We start from the raw sequence: 18,792 nt of genomic DNA, 5'->3' as shown, positions 1-18,792 counted from the left end.
ACTTAACCTTTCTGAATGTCAATTTTCTCACCTGTAAAATGGGGATGATAAAAACACCTCCCAGTGTTGAACCACTCTAAAATTTTTTTTAACGTTTTATTTATTTTTGAGAGAGAGAGAGAGAGAGAGAGAGAGAGAAACAGGGTACGACTGGGGGAGGGGCAGAGAGAGAGAGGGAGACACAGAATCCAAAATAGGCTCCAGGCTCTGAGCTGTCAGCACAGAACTCATGAATCGTGAGATCATGACCTGAGCGGAAGTCGGACGCTTAACCAACTGAGCCACCCATGCGCCCCTATTATTTTATTTTTTTGAGAGAGAGAGAGATTGAAAGAGCACGAGCACAGAGAATCCAAAGCGGGCCGACAGCAGAGAGACTGACGTGGGGCTCGAGCTCATGAACCGTGAGATCATGACCTGAGCCGAAGTAGGACGCTGAGCCACCCAGGCACCCCAGTACTGAACCAATCTAAAGACTTCAGCACAGGAGAAACAGAGTGATCCGACCCCCTCTCCCTCACCACCCTCACATCCCGTATGGGTATTGTTTCTGGAAACAGAGAACAGCACACAGTAAACTGCCTTAGATTCACAGCAGACCACAGGTGGTACAGGTCAAGCAAGTTGGGCCCCTGAGGAGAGGGCACCTCCCATGGGGGCAAAGGCCAGCGGGGTAAGGATATAGTAGCCAAGGGGAGGCAACAGCACCAGGCTCCCTCCCCAGGGCACCCGGGAGCTGCTCCTTAGACCTGTCCCCACCCCAAACTGGTTCTGGCCCCCCACCTCTGGCCATTGGCTATATTTCCTTCCTGCTTTTCAGGGGCCATAACTTATGTCTCTGCAAAGTCTGCGTTCTTTGTCGTGGAGCCATTGTGTTTGTTAGCATAATCATTTCTCAGAAAGGATGTCAATAAAGGCTGGGGAGTGAAACACAAAACCCCCCACAACCCCAACTGCTAAATAATTTCTGGAATGAGTTGTCAGGAACCTTTTATTTACTGATTTCGCGCATTTCATTTATTTCTGGCACGGGGCCAGCCTTCCTGACAGTTAAGATTTATTGATTTAATTGCCTAGGGTAACCATGCAATAAAATCATCTCAAAGATAAATTTTCATGGCACTGTGCAGCATGGAGGTAATTTTTCAAATGCTACGGCTATATTTCTGCAGGTTACAGGTGCAAAATTTGCTTAAAGCAGGGATGTCTCATTATTGCAGCTCAGGAACATCGGGGGCCAGCTCTTTGGTGGAAATTCTTTAGAGAGAGAAAGAGCAGAGAGAGAGCCAGAGGAGAAGAGAGGAGGGGAGGGGAGGGGAGGGCAGGGGAGAGGGGAGGGGAGGGGAGGCCAGGAGGGGAGAGGAGAGGGGAATAAGGAAGGGAGGGAGGGAGAGGAGAGGAGAGAACACAGGCTTTTCAGGAAAGAAATGATATTTCCTTAATTGGTTCATATATTTCAATGCCCATGAGAAAGCGGGGCTCTACTTTAATTAGGAGTGGGCTTGGAGGTTATTTACAGTGTTCTGCGGATTCATTTGTTTCCAGCTGTGCGACGCTTTGTACGGCACAAGCTTCACAAGGTAGATGATTGCCACTTGTGACATTCGCGTGTATTGCTTCTTTAGATTTTTTTATTTACCCTGTTAAAGTGCTCATTCGTGGCTCCGAACAACGGGTAAATGAAAAAGTCTGATTAACTCCCAGGTTAATGGCAACATTTCGGGAAGTCAAAAACAGCATAAACTTTTAACAATGTGAAATCTTTTCTTATCTCTCTTGATTTATTTTACAGTGTTTTTGCTTTGATTGCAGGTTTCAGATGGTGCCGTTTAATAGCTTATTAAACTCGCAGCCTAGCAGGTTTGCTGTTTGGATAAAATTTTATTTTTGCTCAGGTGTAAACCTTCGGAGCAGGTTGAGATTTTTTTTTCCCACCTTATGAATTCCAGCAGCCGAGGTCTGGCCTGTTTTCTCAGATGCCGTCGGCGCGACGCAGGACCGTGCAGGAGCTGGTGTGAAACCGCCGCCCGGGAAACCTCTTCCTTGCCCATCCTGGAGAAGCGTGACACCTGGGAAGGGCAAGGGAGGCAGCTTCGGGCTTTTCGGATCAACCAGGATGAGGAGCCAATGACCACGTGCTGTATGTGAATCCCTGGCCCCAGGCCCCTGTTGCTCCGAAGGGGAAACTGAGGCCTGGGGAGTTAGGAGCAGAGACAGGTCTGAAGGCAGATGTCCAGACGCCCTGGGCACATCTTCCCCTTTTTCTGCGACCCATGTGGCCCTGTCCCCACTGCTCAGGCAAGCAGCCCAACTGCCCCCTGTTGGGGGCAGCTCACGGCCCCTCTCTGTACTTCCGCGTCTATTTACAGGTTGAGGGCACTGGCGTAGGTGCTCCCCAAGTGCGGGCCCAGTGTGGACAGTCTGCAGCTCCGGGGGGGCACAACCCAACCAATCCACCACCAGAGCCGCCAGAGCGGGCGAGTTCAGTCTCTGCATTTTCTCTTCCAAAGAAGTGGTCTTTGCCTAGTTCCTAGTCCCTAGTTCAGCTCGGACCGGCTGAACCACAGCAAAGTGAAATTCGACTATGGCTAAAGAGACGGCAGTGGGAATTCGAGATAACATGAAGCGGTGAGTCCAGGGGCGCCTGGGTGGCTCAGTCAAAGCATCTGACTTCGGCTCAGGTCATGATCTCGCGGTTCGTGGGTTCGAGCCCCGTGTCGGGCTCTGTGCTGACAGCTCGGGGCCTGGAACCTGCTTCGGATTCTGTGCCTCCCTCTCTCTCTGCCCCTCCTCCACTTGTGTGCATTTGCTCTCTCTCGCTCTCTCTCTCTCTCTCTCTCTCTCCATGGGGTCCATGGGGACCCGGCTGGAAAGCATGTGCCCGGGTGTGTCCGTGGCCATGTTTCTCAGGCGGGGTGCTAGGACCAGTTCTAGGCACAGGGTCCGCGCGTGAGCACTTCACGTACCCCACACACCTGGCACCTGCAGAACAGCCTCCTGCCTTTTCTCTCTGCCTCTGCTCTTGCCCCCTCCCGGATTCTCTGCCTACACAGCAGCCAGCCAGCGGCATCTTTCTCGGGTGCAAATCTGATCGTGCTGTGCCCCCACTTGGGATCCTTAAAAGATGCCCCATCACCCCGAGGATAAAGTCCAAAAGCCTTAAGGTGACTTGAGAAGGTCTGGATGACCTGCCTCCTGCCTTGCTCTCCATTTGTTCTAGCCCTTCTCATTCAGCCAATCACTAACTCCCTTCTAGCTTCATGAATCAAACCAGGGGCTCAAGGCTCAACTCTCTCTCTCTCTCCCCCCATCCCTCCCTCTCCCTTTCCCTCTCTCCCCCTCCCTCTCTTTCACACACACACACACACACACACACCTTATTCTTAATTTTCTCCTTTCCACAATCATTCACGTCCAATCCATCACGCAGCCCTGTCAACTCTACCGCCAGTATGGATCTGGAGGCCGTCTCCTCCTTCCCACTGCCAAGGGCAACGGGAAGGCAGTGCACGGTGACACGCGCTCCTCAGAATGAAACGTACGTGTTCCAGAAAACATTGTTCGGGAGAAGCTACCCGGAGGATAAATGCCTAACCCAAGGAGCTCCTTGTCCCAGACGAGCCTCTGGTGTATCTTAGCTGTCGCCAGCCCACCTCCCCACCCGCCCCTTCGGAACACACACGCCCTCCTCGGCGCCATACCAAAATCGCATTCCGTTTTCCCAGAACTACCTTGTGCCTTCCTTTGCCCACACCGTTCTCTGTACCTGAGGGAAGTCCTGGCAGTTAGCACAAGGCCGTGTCTGGACTCGATGCTCTGCAAGTGACTGTTAACTTGAACTGTTCTACCTTTCCCTTGGCCCAGGTCACGTCTCCCTTCCCAGGGTCCCCATCTTTCACGTGAAAGTTGAGCGCCCAGCCCAAAGGCACACATCTGAATCTCTGGTCCTTTCCACTCATTCCTGGGTCACCGCAGGGGGACACGGGAGAGCAATGGAGGTCTTCCCCCAGGCAAAAAAAAAAAAAAAAAGTCAATGGCCAATAAAGGGCTCATGTCAAGAGAGCGGTTTGGGGACCACAGAAGGGCAAGGCGGAGGAGAGCTGATCCCCAGTGAAGATTTCAGGGAGCTGGTTAGGACCCAGTTAGTCCAAGGGTAGGGGTGGAAAAATGAAGGTCTCCCTCATATGGAAGACATTAAGATTATAAAGCAGGAAGTTCGTGGTGGGGAGGATATTAAAAAGCACACACTTGTGCTAATTTGGAAACAGTCAATTGGAAGAATGTGCAGGATTGGGGCAGATCTGGCAATGTTCTCTGGCCTAGAAAGCTGGGGGCATATTTCTCAATTGATCAAATTCCTACGGGCGTCAGGCAGACTTCTGACATGGCCCCATCAAACAGCAGCCTGAATTCCAAGTGCACCAAAGCATTTATGGCTGGGCATTAACATTTTAAAGTCTGCCGGGACATTCATGTCTCTCTACTTAGAAAATTCCCATTGTCTGGGGTGCCAGGGTCTGGCCCGGTAGAACCATCAGAAATCTTTCCATTGCAGTGGCCTGTGTGCACCTGTAATGGAAGGAATGACTGGGTTCCTTGGTTTGTCTATGCAAGAGACTGACCAACATATCTGGTCTGTTGCACATGACAATGGCCATTACAGAGTGCGCATGACACATGTAAATTCAGGCCAGGCAGGATTAAATGAACCACGCTGGCACGGCGTAAAGCCCTTTCTGTTGCTGAGTGGGTTCAACTCCCAGGCGTGTGTCCACACACGCTGCCTCACACACCTTGCTGAGCCCTGTTGGTAAGGTGACAGCAGCCAGGACCGTGCGCACTTCCCTTTGAATTGGGTCATTGCTACAGAGCCAAGAAAAACACATCATTTGAGGTTTCTTGTCCTGTAACAGTCCTTCCCCAGGGGCCCCGTGGCTCAGCCCGGCCGACCGAGAGAAGCCAGGGCCATGAGCCCCGATGGCTGGTCGTTAGGCACAGTGTCATCGTGTGGGTCCACCCAGATCCAGCTTCATGTTGAACTGAACTGCTCTGCCTCACCTCCCGGCCCCCATCTTCTCTGAAACGCATCCAGGGTCTTATCCACTCCTGCCTTCGTGAGCCCGGCAGTCACTGGACACCCACTGTGTGCAAACACCAAGCTGGGAACAGAGGATATGGAAATGAATGCAACACGCTTCCCTCCTCGAGGGAAGACAGACAAGAGACTCCCACAAAACCTGTGCTTAGTGACCTGCGGCTGTGAATGTGGCCATGGCTTTGCCCTCCACTTCAGTAGATCTCAAGCTGTTTCTTCTTGGGGCCCTTTTATATTCCTAAAAATGATTGAGGGCCCCAAAGAGCTTGCATTTTTATGGATTATGTCTATCCTCCTCTACCATATTAGAAAGGAAAACTGAGAATTTTTAAAAATATTAATCTGTTAAATAACTTTAAAATAAAATAAACCAGAACATGGTAACATAAATAACGTATTTTTTAAGCTTACTGATTTATTTTGAGAGAAAGAGACAGAGAGCACACGTAAGTGGGGGAGGGGCAACGAGGGGGGAGAGAGAGAATCCCGAGCAAGCTCTGCGCTGTCAGGGTGGAGCCGGGTGTGGGGACTGAATCCACAAACCGTGAGATCATGACCTGAGCCGAAGTTGGACATTTCACCGACTGAGACACCCAGGCGCCCCTCCCCCTAGCTACTTTTCTTTTTTTTTATATACGAAATTTATTGTCAAATTGGCTTCCATACAACACCCAGTGCTCGTCGCAACGAGTGCCCTCCTCAATGCCCATCACCCACTTTCCCCTCTCCCCAACCGCCCATCAACCCTCAGTTTGTTCTCAGTATTTAAGAGTCTCATGGTTTGCCTCCCTCCCTCTCTTTTTTACCCCCTTCCCTTTCCCCGTGGTCTTCTGTTAAGTTTCTCAAGATCCACATGAGTGAAAACATAGGGTATCTGTCTTTCTCTGCCTGACTTATTTCACTTAGCATATTACCCTCCAGTTCCATCTACGTTGCTACAAAAGGCCAGATTTCATTCTTTCTCATTGCCAAGTAGTATTCCATTGTATATATAAACCACAATTTCTTTATCCATTCGTCAGTTGATGGACATTTGCCTAGCTACTTTTCTTAAAAAATATGTTATTTAGAGGTGCCCCTGCCCCAGTTACTTTCCTTAAAGAATGTGTTCTTTCGAGGTGCCTGGGTGGTTCTGTCAGTTAAGCATCTGACTTCGGCTCAGGTCATGATCTCATGGTTCATGGGTTCGAGCCCCATGTGGAGCTCTGTGCTGCCAGCTTGGAGCCTGGAGCCTGCTTCAGATTCGCCATCTCTCTCTCTCTCTCTCTCTCTCTCTCCCTCTGCCCCTCCCCCGCTTAAGTGCATACTCATGCTCTCTCTCACTCCCTCTGTCTCTAAAATAAATAAACATTTAAAAAAAATTTTTAAAGATTAGTAACTACGGGCGCCTGGGTGGCTCTGTTGGTTGAGCATCTGACTCTTGATCTCAGCTCAGGTCTGGTGCTCAGGGTTGTGAGTTCAAGCCCTGCATTGGGCTCTGCACTGGGTTCTGAAGCCTACTTAAAAACAAAAAGTAACTACATTTTCTAAAATAAAAACAGTTTAGTGAGAAGAGTTGCATTGGTTTACATTATTGCAAAATCTTTAATATTGTCTTGACAGGTTGAATCTGTTGCAATATGTACAGTTGAAGACATATGAAGAAAATGCACATAGACAAGCATTTGGAAAAGGGAAATCTATTTTAATAGGCTTTTCAGGGAACTGTGGGTATTCTTCTTTGAGACAACATGAAAATCTCAACAAGAGGAAGGTTTTTTTTAAAGGTTAGTAACAATAAAGATAGAAAACTGTATCCAAAGGGGCGCCTGGGTGGCTCAGTCGGTTAAGCATCCACCTTCGGTTCAGGTCGTGATCTCACGGTTCGTGAGTCCAAGCCCCACATTGGGCTCTGTGCTGACAGCTCAGAGCCTAGAGTCTGCTTTGGATTCTGTGTCTCCCTCTTTCTATGTTCCTCCCCCTCTCACGCTCTCTCTCTCGCTCAAAAAATAAATAAACATTAAAAAAAAAGAAAACCATATCCATGAACATTTTCTACTCTGCTATATTAAAATCCACTGGTCTCTCTTGCCCTTTGAATGGATCGTTTAAGCAGTCATGATTTGGTAACACTGTACATTAGTTATTAGGAAAATACTAGTGCCCTGAGGTACGTCAACGCTCCAAATGATGACAGCATCTTTCATTATGCAATACCTAAAAGTCATGTTTCTCAGTATTACCACCTATCAGATAGGAAAAGTCTTTAAGTATTGGGAAGCTGTCAGACTCACAGTGCTGGATCCAACTTTCCCAAAATTGTGATTTTTGCCTAAAAGCTCAAATTTTATCAGTGGGAAAAAAAATGTTTTCTCGAAGTGATGGGCTCACTTTGTTCCTTTTCAAGAAAATCTCTGCTAAATAAATGCCCAACTCTACACGATAGTTTGTCCCTCATTCTTTCAAATAAAAATGAAGTTCTATGAAAAAATAAAAGTTGGCCCGTTCAGATCTCAATCTCACAAGTGATTTCCTTTGAGTCAACCATCATACCATGGTGTGCAATAAATGCTCTACACAGAGTTCCCACTTTGTTTTACCGACTGTGAAAAGGCTATGTGTGCAAGGTCTGAGCTTTAATAAAATTAGTATTTGTTTTGCTACTCAACAAAGACATTCTTAAGTGAAACTGGCAAAGTGGTTTTGCCAAGTGCCCGTGTGTGGCAGTGAGGAATACAAAAACTAGTTGATTCATGCTCAGGTGCCAGCAGTGAAACAGACATAGACTCCCCCAAGGGGGGTCAGGACTCCTATGGGTGAATGGACCACGCTTCAAGAATCACTGTTCTATTTCATTTTCACGCCACTCTCTTTAAAATGGGTGACTAGGGGGGCACCTGGGGGGCTCAGTCAGTTAAGGGTCTAACTCTTGGTTTTGGCTCATGTCATGATCTTGCGGTTCCATGAGTTCGAGCCCCACGTGGGGCTCTGCACTGGCACCTCAGAGCCTGCTTGGGATGCTCTGTCTCCTTCTCTCTCTACCCTTCCTCTTGTGCTGTCTCTGTCTCTCTCAAAATAAATAAACTTTAAAAACAAATTAAAAAAAAAAGATTAAATGGGTCACTAGGCCCCCAGACTCTAGCACCTGTGTCGTTGTGTCTGCAAACTTTGTGAGGACAGGGTTGCGCTCATTGCTGTTTCCCTGTCACCTGGTGCAGGGTCTCATTTAATGTTTGCTGAATGGATTAATGAATGAGAGAATGAATTGCGCAGAGTGGAGCTGAACATGAGGCACCAAGAACGGTTCAGCCAGAGGTGGCCGCCCTGCTCTCCAGCTATTTCTCCACCCTTCTAGTTCTGCATATGGAAGAGTGGAGCACGCCTGTCGTGCAAGGGTGGGACTTCCGGCACAAGGTGAGTGGAAGCCACATCTATGGAGTTCCCCTGCAGTGAGTGCAGCGGTCCAAACATGGCTCACTAAATGGGAACTTGGGGGAAAATGGAAGCTCCACTCTTTATCTTGCAAAGGCCATTCAGTTTTCATTATAAGATACCAATGATGGCGGCCTAATGACGTGTGACTGACAGAGATGGCACCAGCAGACCCCCGGGGAGACAAGGCTGTGCCTACAGGGCAGGTCGGAGTGAACCACGACCGGGCTCAGCCAACAGTTCTGACCACTTGACCAAGAGCCTTGGACATGAGAGCCACATTTGGAAACCAATTTCACATTTAAAAGGTAGTTCCCATGGGGTGCCCGGGTGGTTCAGTCGGTTAAGCGTCCACCTTTGGCTCAGGTCACGATCTCAGGATTCATGAGTTTGAGCCCCATGTCGGGCTCTGTGCTGACAGCTCAGAGCCTGGAGTCTGCTTCCGATTCTGTGTCTCCCTCTCGCTCTCTGCCCCTCCCCCACTCACACTCTCTGTCTCAAAAATATATAAACATTAAAAAAATAATAAAATAAAATAAAAGGTAGCTCACACACTGGATGTTGTACGTAAGTGATGAGTCACTGAATTCTACTCCTGAAGCCAATACTGCACGGGAATTTAAATAAAAATTTAAAAATAAATAAAAGGTAGCTCACAGAGATCACAGAAGAAGGAACTGTGTGCAGGAGACATGGCAACCCACAGGGAAGTTTCCTCCTGTTCAGAGCAGCATGTAAGTGTGTGTGGCGATGACAACAGTTAGCAAATGCATAGGTCACGTCCGTTGCTGTGGGAGATCCTTCTGTCTCGTTCGCTGTGGCCTAGCACAGTGCCTGGCCAATAGTGGATCCCTGTCTATATAAATAATTCAATGAAAACATACATAACAAAATTCATGGGCCCATGTGAGGCATAGGGATTTGTTGCCTAAAGTTTAGCACAATAGGGAGAAAGGAGGAATGTCCCTGTTTATTACCACATCAGTGTGTGTGAAGGTTCATGTAGGATTCAGGTTCCACGCTTTCCTGTTCAGGTCCAGGAACTACCTTTACATGTTCCTTACTGTCCAGTGAGCTGTGCATGGATACTCTCGTATCTCCCCACAGAGAGGAAAAGGAAATATTGCGGTTCCGACTCACATGCCATGGCTCTTCAGAACCTGCCGGTTTGGGAACAATCTAGATATACTTGGCTCCGCAGATCCCTGACAGCAGTAACTTAATGCTGGCTATCCCATTACTCGTGACACTACCATTATCCATTGGGCCACGTGTGGACACCGGCTTCCACTGACTGTCAGACAATGTTACTATGCTTCATTGATGAGGACTACCATGTAAGCCTTCCTCAGAGTATTCAGGAACATTTGAATAAGTTCTCTGGTCATAATCAATGCACCATTGGGCATTTTACAGCATTCTTCCAACCGTGTCCTCTCTTGAGCTCCCCAGGATGTAATCACTGCATTTCTAAAATGGGACCTCTTTCCATGTTGACTGCACCCCTGCATTCCATACACTGCTGCCAGAAGGGAGGATGGGTGAGGGGCCCATTGGCAAAGTGTGAAAATGAAGAGCAGTCCCATTCATGTAAGAAATGAACGTGACATCACCACATGGTTGAAAGCAAAACACGACATGGATGTTTATCAGAAGGGCCCATGGAAGACAGAGGCAACAGTTGCCTCCATATGATATGACTTCTTGACAAGTGGCACAGACCCACAGAAGGGATGGTGCTCTGGGTGCCAGTGATGGGGGACACACCAGGTAAAGGGTTCCTGCCACTACCCTCCACCCTCAGGTGCTGTAGACTAGAGGGGGGCTATGGTCACAACACAGATGTGCAGGGGCTCATGCACAGGCCCACACATGCAACTCAAGCCCAAGGGTTGGTGGTGCACTGACAGGAGCCCAGAGCCCTGGACTCATCCTGTGTCAGTCACGAATGAGACTCACATCAAAGCATCACGTCAGCAATATTCTTGCAATCCAGTCTTGCACAATGTCATGGAAGAAATGCCACACAGCACACTGGAACAGCCCTTAGCTATTACTTGTGGAGTTCCTTGGGGCATCTGGTTGAAACCACAATCATCAGTAAGGGCACCACAGGAAAATAGTTGGAGGGTACCCAGAGAATTAGCACTGCCAATCTGGCTACTTTCCATCACTGGAAAGGGACTTCAAAATTTTCAGAGAAGGCTTTTATAGTGATCAGGACCCACACTGGACCAAGTCCAGGTCTGGGGCACCATGGCCGGGTGACATTGCTGGCCCCCCGGCTAGTCCTAAGCATCAGAGGGGTTCTCAGAAAAATTTGGAAGGCATTCCAAATAAGGGGACCTCCTGAAGGATGGGGTCCAGGTCAGGCAACATGTTTGTTCATGTCTGAGGGCAGTATGACAGTGAGAAACTGTACTTCCAAGCTCTCCTTAAATCTACATGAACTTAGGAGACTAGTCCTTACCCACGGAATGAGTAGAATTGAAGTGTGCTGCCTCTGGACCAAGCTAAAGAGCAGGTATGACTTTTCCAGCCTTTATGTAAAGCCACGCCTTCCAGCTAGAAGCAGAGTTCTCTGAGGTCTTAGTGGTAGCATAGCCACGAGATGGAAGGACTGGGCCCCTGTGTCACCACGTGGTGGAAAGGCAGTCAACCAGCAATGCCCACCGTGCTCTGCCACCTGACTGAGAAAGAAACTTTGTGTCAAGCTGCTGACATTTGGTACGTTTGTTAGAGAACTAGTGTTATCCCAATTGCCCAGCCCAAGCTTACATTGGCTTATGTTTAAAATGGGCGTGTGCAATTTTAAAGCTAAATGTGTTCTCTAGCATTCCAGTTACCAGCAACCCCATTAAGGCTGACATAGCTCATGACTCAGTGGGACTGCAGTGGGTGAAGTAACCAGATGCCTAGAGGTCCCAGATCAGGGAAGAAGGACTAGCAAGAGGGACAGGTCTGTGTTTTTAGCATTTTTGCTTTCCTAGCTATACTCTGCAAAACTGACTGCTCTTCTAGGCTCTGACTGCTGAGTCTGAGCTCTCCCCAGAATTTCCCCCCATCTCCAGGAGCCATTTTGGAAATAGGGGAGCTAGGATAATGGCGGTTAACTCTGGAGCCAAAGAAATAGATGGAGAGAGGTATTGAGGTCGACTTGCGTTCTCTGAATTTATTAGGCAAAGCTTTGATTGACTACATGATTTCCGGGCCCTTCATAGTCTCCATTTTTCTGTGAAATATAGCATGTAGAACGCTAATAATGGATGATATTGATTTAATGGGGGATTTTCAGGAGGAACAGATTTTTATGAGATGCAACAGTACTTACTTGAAACATATTGACATTTTTAGTGGTTGACAGCATTCATGCTGAGTAGCTTCCAGATTTGTAGAATGCAGGCTTGCAATAGGAGAAAAGACAATGAAGATCATTAAGAATTCTAAATTAAATTGGGAATCTTTAAGAACTGTAAAGTTTCAGTCGGAAAGTAGCTGTCAAGAGGGCCCCAGGTATTAACTGTGCGATTTCCAGCCACAGCAATCATGCCTCAGAAAACCATAGAAAGGACGATTCATTCTTTAGCTGTTTTCCTACAGGAACTCATCTCAATAGGAAATGTCTTGGCTTTACTCCAACCCTGGGAGTTTCCAGCAAGTGTGATCACTTCTTTTGTGGTTCCCCAGCTATCAGAGCCCAAGAAACACTGCAGAGCTAAGTGATGGAGTTATATGAGCGAGACGGAGCGGTAGAGGCAGCGTGAAAAGCAACATCTTTATCATCAACCGGGTTGTCAGCTTCTAAATATATCACTAGTCTCTCGGGGCTGGAATATCACCAGCGACTCATCTTCGTACGTCCTTCCAAGCAATCACACAGTAAGCCTCACTCAATGATGTGCACGTAGTAGGAATCAAAGGTCACTTATCCATGGACTCATTCGTTCATTAAATACATATTCCTGAGGCCCACTTTGTGCTAGGCCCTGGGGATACCTAAGCCTCCGATTTCACAGTACAGCAGGGGACACGTGTGCGTAGGTCACCACAATCTAGTTTGAGCAGCATGAGTAGAAGTGTGCTGTTGTACAATATTTGACAGTATGTGCAAATGCTCAAGATGCGGCAGACAGGAAAAAAGGATAGATAACACTGTTTGTATGTTTCAAGGTCATACAAAAAATAGTCATGCGAGCATATTTTTGCAAAGGAAAACTTGGAGACATCTACCCAACATGGCATTGCAGATCCATACTTTGAGCCCTGTCTTGTCACATTGCCTCTTCACCCTTCCCCCTTCCTTTCCCATTCTCCAGACCCACCCCAGTGCAGAATGAAACGTGGGGAGAAAATATTTTTAAGACGATAGCCACATTCCAAAACAAAATAACATCTCTGGACCTAAAATGGTACAGAAAAACAAAGTAGCAAGCAGGGATAGCCTATCCAGTAGTGCCTGTAGGGTACTGATTTGGAAAACAACCAGAAGTGTCTAAGAGTTCACTGTCGAATGGGCAATGAGGCGTAAGAATACACCACACACTATGGACAAAAAAGCAAGGCTTGCTGCTTGAATGATGGGCTGGAACAGGACACCTCCACCGAGGAAGCAGGCGGAAACATCCAGGGACATGGGAGGAAGCGGACCACACTGCTCAGCTAGACCTCGGGCCAAGGTGCTTATGGTCTTGTGGTTGGATCTAAGAAATCCCCAGTACCACGGAGGAGCGGGGAACCCTATGCTGTGCCGAGGGACCTGGGAGGCTGGATGAAGGCAAGTGCAAAACCATAAGTATGTTTATAATCCTCAGACAGAAAGGAAAGAGTAACTAATAAAATGAACCATAAATTATGAAAAACATATGGAGAAATAAACCAAATAGAAATTTGAAATACTGGCAATTCCATATACATATATGGAATACACATATATTCATATATACAGAGAGTAAGAGAGAGAGAGAGAGAGACGGAGAGAAGGAGTCAGAAAGAAAAAGAGAGAGAGAGAGATTGAAATAAAAACTCGATAGGTGGGAAAGAGTCAAAGAGCAAATCATTAAACTGGAGAACTCTTCTACAAATCAGCACAGAGAGACAGAGATACTAAAATGTATATGAAAGCATCTGAGAAAAAAGTATGAGAAAAGTTGAGACATAAAGTGTAGATTTAGAGATTTCAACATACATGTCTTAAGAATTACAGAAGTAGGGGGTGTTGGATGGCTCAGTCAGTTAGGTGTTGGATGGCTCAGTCAGTTCAGGTCATGATTTCACGACTTGTGAGTTCAAGCCCCACATTGGGCTCTGTGCTCACAGCTCGGAGCCGGGAGTCTGCTTCAGATTCTGTGTGTGTGTCTCTCTCTCTGCCCCTCCCCTGCTCATGCTCTGTCTCTCTCTGTCTCTGAAAAGTAAACAAACATTAAAAAATTTAAAAAGAATTACAGAAGTAGGGACACCTGGGTGGCTCAGTCAATTGAGCCTCCAACTCTTGATTTCAGCTCAGGTCATGATCTTGGCTCAAGTCATGATCTCATGGTTTGTGAGACTGAGCCCCATGTCAGGCTCCGTGTGTGGAACCTGCTTGGGATTTCTCTCTCTTCCTCTCTCTCTGCCCCTCCCCTGCTCATGCACGCTCGCTCTCTCTTGCTCTCTCCCCCTCTCTCTCTCTGTCTCAAAATAAATAAACATATTTTTAAAAAGAGTTACGGAAGTAAAGAAATGGCATTAAAAAAATATGTGAAGAGTTAATGGCTGAGGACTTCCCAGAACTAAAGAAAAATATCAAAGTACCACCAAATCAATTTCACATGGATTACTGATTGAAATGTTAAAGGAAGAACAATAAAGCGTATAGAAAATAAAATAGTAGAATAACATAAGAGAATATGTGTATGACATTGGGGTAGGCAAAGATGTCTTAAACAAAAGAAAAAAATCATGGGGGTGCCTGGGTGGCTCAGCTGGTTAAGCATCTAGTTCTTGATTTCAGCTCAGGTCATGATCTCAGGTTCATGAGATCAAGCCCTGAATGGGGCTCTGCACCTGGCAGCGTGGAGCCTGCTTGGGATTCTCTCTCTCCCTCTCTCTCTGCCCCACCCTGCTGGTGTGCCTATGCATTCTCTCTCTCTCTCAAAATAAATAAATAAACTTTAAAAAAAAGATAGAAAAAAAATCATTAACCCTAAAGAGAAAGTTTGCAAAGTGGACTACATTAAAATTAAGAACTTCTGTTCATCCAAAGACACAGTTAAGAACTTGGAAAAGCAAGAAACAAAGAAAATATATCTGTGATAAATATAAATGATAAAGAACTTGTATCCAGAATATTGAAAGAAATCCTGCAATTCAATAAGAAAAAGACATTGTTAGGACAATAGGAAATGACTGAGCAGACATTTCATGACAGAAGTTAGTCAAATGGCCTACCAGCATAGTTGAGGTGTTCAATGTCAGTAGTCATCAAGGAAATTCAAATTAAAACCACAGTAAGGTATTACCACACACTTACCCAACTGGTTAATAAAAGAAAAAAATATTGACAATAGTATCAGGTGTTGGTGAACATGCGAAACAACCAGAACTCTCCAACATCTGTGGGGGGCGGGTAGAAATTGGTACAGTTATATTAGAATATTGCCAGTACCCACATCCCCAAAGGCAAGGGAATTAAAAGCAAAAATGAACTACTGGGAGCTTATGAAGATAAAAAGCTTCTGCACAGCAAAGGAAACAACCAACAAAACTAAAAGGCAACCAACGGAATGGGAAAAGATATTTGCAAATGACATATCGGACAAAGGGCTAGTATCCAAAATCTATAAAGAGCTCACCAAACTCCACACCCGAAAAACAACCCAGTGAAGAGATGGGCAGAAAACATGAATAGACACTTCTCTAAAGAAGACATCCGGATGGCCAACAGGCACATGAAAAGATGCTCAACATCGCTCCTCATCAGGGAAATACAAATCAAAACCACACTCAGATATCACCTCACGCCAAAGTGGCCAAAATGAACAAATCAGGAGACTATAGATGCTGGAGAGGATGTGGAGAAACGGGAACCCTCTCACACTGTTGGTAGGAATGCAAACTGGTGCAGCCGCTCTGGAAAACAGTGTGGAGGTTCCTCAAAAAATTAAAAATAGACCTACCCTATGACCCAGCAATAGCACTGCTAGGAATTTACCCAAGGGATACAGGAGTACTGATGCATAGGGGCACTTGTACCCCAATGTTTATAGCAGCACTCTCAACAATAGCCAAATTATGGAAAGAGCCTAAATGTCCATCAACTGATGAATGGATAAAGAAATTGTGGTTTATACACACAATGGAGTACTACGTGGCAATGAGAAAGAATGAAATATGTCCCTTTGTAGCAACGTGGATGGAACTGGAAAGTGTGATGCTAAGTGAACTAAGCCATACAGAGAAAGATACCATACGTGTTCACTCTTAGGTGGATCCTGAGAAACTTAACAGGAACCCATGGGGGAGGGGAAGGAAAAAAAAAAAGAGGTTAGAGTGGGAGAGAGCCAAAGCATAAGAGACTCTTAAAAACTGAGAACAAACTGAGGGTTGATGGGGGGTGGGAGGGAGGGGAGGGTGGGTGATGGGTATTGAGGAGGCCACCTGTTGGGATGAGCATTGGGTGTTGTATGGAAACCAATTTGACAATAAATTTCATATATTGAAAAAAAAAGAATACTGTCAGTACCTGCTAAAGCTGAATATATGCATACTTTATGATCCAACAATTATATTGTTAGGTAAAACCAGCATAAAAGTAGATATGGTGCACCAAAAGACATGTTCAAACTGAAAAAAAAAAGCCCAAATGTCCATCAACAGTACAGATCAATAAATTACACTATGCTTGTATAATTGAACATTATCCAGCAATAAGAACGATCGCTTCTACGTGCAAAAACATGGATGTCTCGCAAATCGTACTGGACAGGAGCGCCCAGACACAGATCAGTAGGTAACATATGATTCCATGGATACACAATTGTGAAAAAGGGGCAAATTAATCTAGGATAGTAGAAGCTGAAATCGTGGTCACCTCTGAGGAGGAGGGTGTGGAAAGTGGGAGGGTGAAAGAGAAGGGCCACCAGGCTCTAGTAATGCTGTACTTCTTGATCTAGATGGTGCTCCCGTGGATACATTCACTTTGTGAAAATTCTTCAAACCACACCCTTAGGATCTGTGCACGTTTCTGTATATAAAAGTTTATAATGGACAAAAGACATCTAAAGTCTCCAGGATATACTGCTAGTGAAAAAAATCAAGGAGAGAAAGAAAAAAGTTCACATGTTCTCATTTTTGTAAGCTCTACACCCAATGTGAGGCTCGAACTCTTGACCCCAAGGTCAAGAGTCTGATGTTCTTTTGAAAGAGCCAGCCAGACACCCCTGAATGTTATCATTTATATAAAAAGGGGGAAGGATATGAATACACACACACACACACACACAAACCTATCTTTACTCTACCCTCCTCCAAAAAAAAAAAATAGCCGTAATATCTGTTTAAGGGCATCCTACAGGGAAAGAGTGGACACAGGATAACAGTAAAAGTGTAAACCCATACCTTTTAGAGTGTATCTGAATTTTTAATCAGACTTTGGAATGATATAAACATTCTGAATAATTCTAATGCAAAGTTAAATGAAAATGAAAACAAAAGTCATTCCTACAAAGTGGTGGCAAAGCCGCACACAATGGAATTTGTTCATCTCTAGTGGGATATAATTTAGGAGGGGGGAAAAAAGCCAACCAAACCAAACCCAAACCCCCAGAACAACAAAGAAAAGCAAACAAGCAAAAGCAAAACAAAACAAAAACCCTGAAATTATTTTATTTTCAATAATCGTACTGGTAATTTTAAAAATAGTATTGCTGTTCTGAATCTATTATCTATCAATCTATTGGTCAAATGAGAGATATATAAAGCAAATAAGGAATTCTGTTAATGCCATTAGCAATTAGGATTTTCTGCACAGGAGAAAAGAAATAGAAACATAACATTGAGGAATTTAACAATAAAGTCTACAGTCATGATTTTGATTTGGAAGTATTAGTGTAAATTCATAATGTATTTGGATCTCGATTTGAACAAACCAAGTAGAAAACATTGTAGGACAATTTGAATGTTCGATGATATTAAGGATTTATCATTTTAGGTATGAAATAGTCTCTAAGTTTTTTTTTAACTGTGCTTAAAATCAGCACAGGGAAGATAGACAACGATATTGTAATAGTGTTGCACAGTGACAGATGGTAGCTATACTTGTGGACAGCATAGCATAACGCTTAGAGAAGTTGAATCACTATGTTGGACCCCTGAAACTCACATAACATCGTGTGTCAACTGTACTCAAATTGAAAAAAATTAAGTGTGTTTAAAATGCCAAGCAGGATAAATTAAACTAAGTCCTCACTCTGCATACCTACGCACATCATAATAAATCTCATGTTCTGATATGGAGGAAAAAAGGAAAATCTTAAACACTCCCATAAAGGCAGTATATTAACTACATATTGCTGCATACAAATAACCCCTCAGCTTAGTGGCTTAAAACAGCAAACATTATGTCACAGTGTTAGTGGATCGGGAATGTGGGGGCAGTTTGTCATTGGTTATTGGACTGGGCTTCAGTTCTTTCTTAGCTATTGGCTGGAGGGGCTCCCTCAGAGCCTTGCCATGTATGCCTCTCCAGGGGAAGGTCACAACATGGCAGCTGACTTCATCACAGCAAGAAAGCAGGCGAGGAATAGAGACCATACAAGATGGAAGCCAGATTTTTTCTATAACCTAGTCTTGGAAGCACCATCTCATTATTTTTGTTATATTCCATTCATTAGAAGAAAGTTACTAGGCCCAGCCCACAGTGAATGGCAAGGGACTGCAAGAGGGGACACATACCAGCAGGTAGAGATCATGAAGCATCATTCATTTCAGAGGTAGCCTACCACTGGAAGATAACCGATAAAGAAACAAAACTTAGATTAGCAGGTTTTTCATCAGCAATAATGGATTCTAAAACATAATGGAAGAAGAGCTTCAAAATGCTGAAGGAAAATAGCCACCAATCTAGAATTTTATTCCAAGCTCTCTTTGGTATAATGAAAGAGATGTTTCTTCAAAAGTCAATGAAAAGTAAATCAATTTTTTAAAAGACCATAGCTCTGGAGTAAACAAAAGTATTCAATACATCTAGAATAGATAAACTGGTATAGCATTCAAGACTAAAAGATAAAACATGTTTTTCTGTACAAACG

Source organism: Lynx rufus, unplaced genomic scaffold (assembly GCF_022079265.1).
Source record: "Lynx rufus isolate CCGP_SWC_20201006 ecotype Redwood Valley unplaced genomic scaffold, mLynRuf1.p SCAF_46, whole genome shotgun sequence".
Classification (NCBI taxonomy): domain Eukaryota; kingdom Metazoa; phylum Chordata; class Mammalia; order Carnivora; family Felidae; genus Lynx; species Lynx rufus.
Note: the sequence above shows the minus strand (reverse complement) of the source record.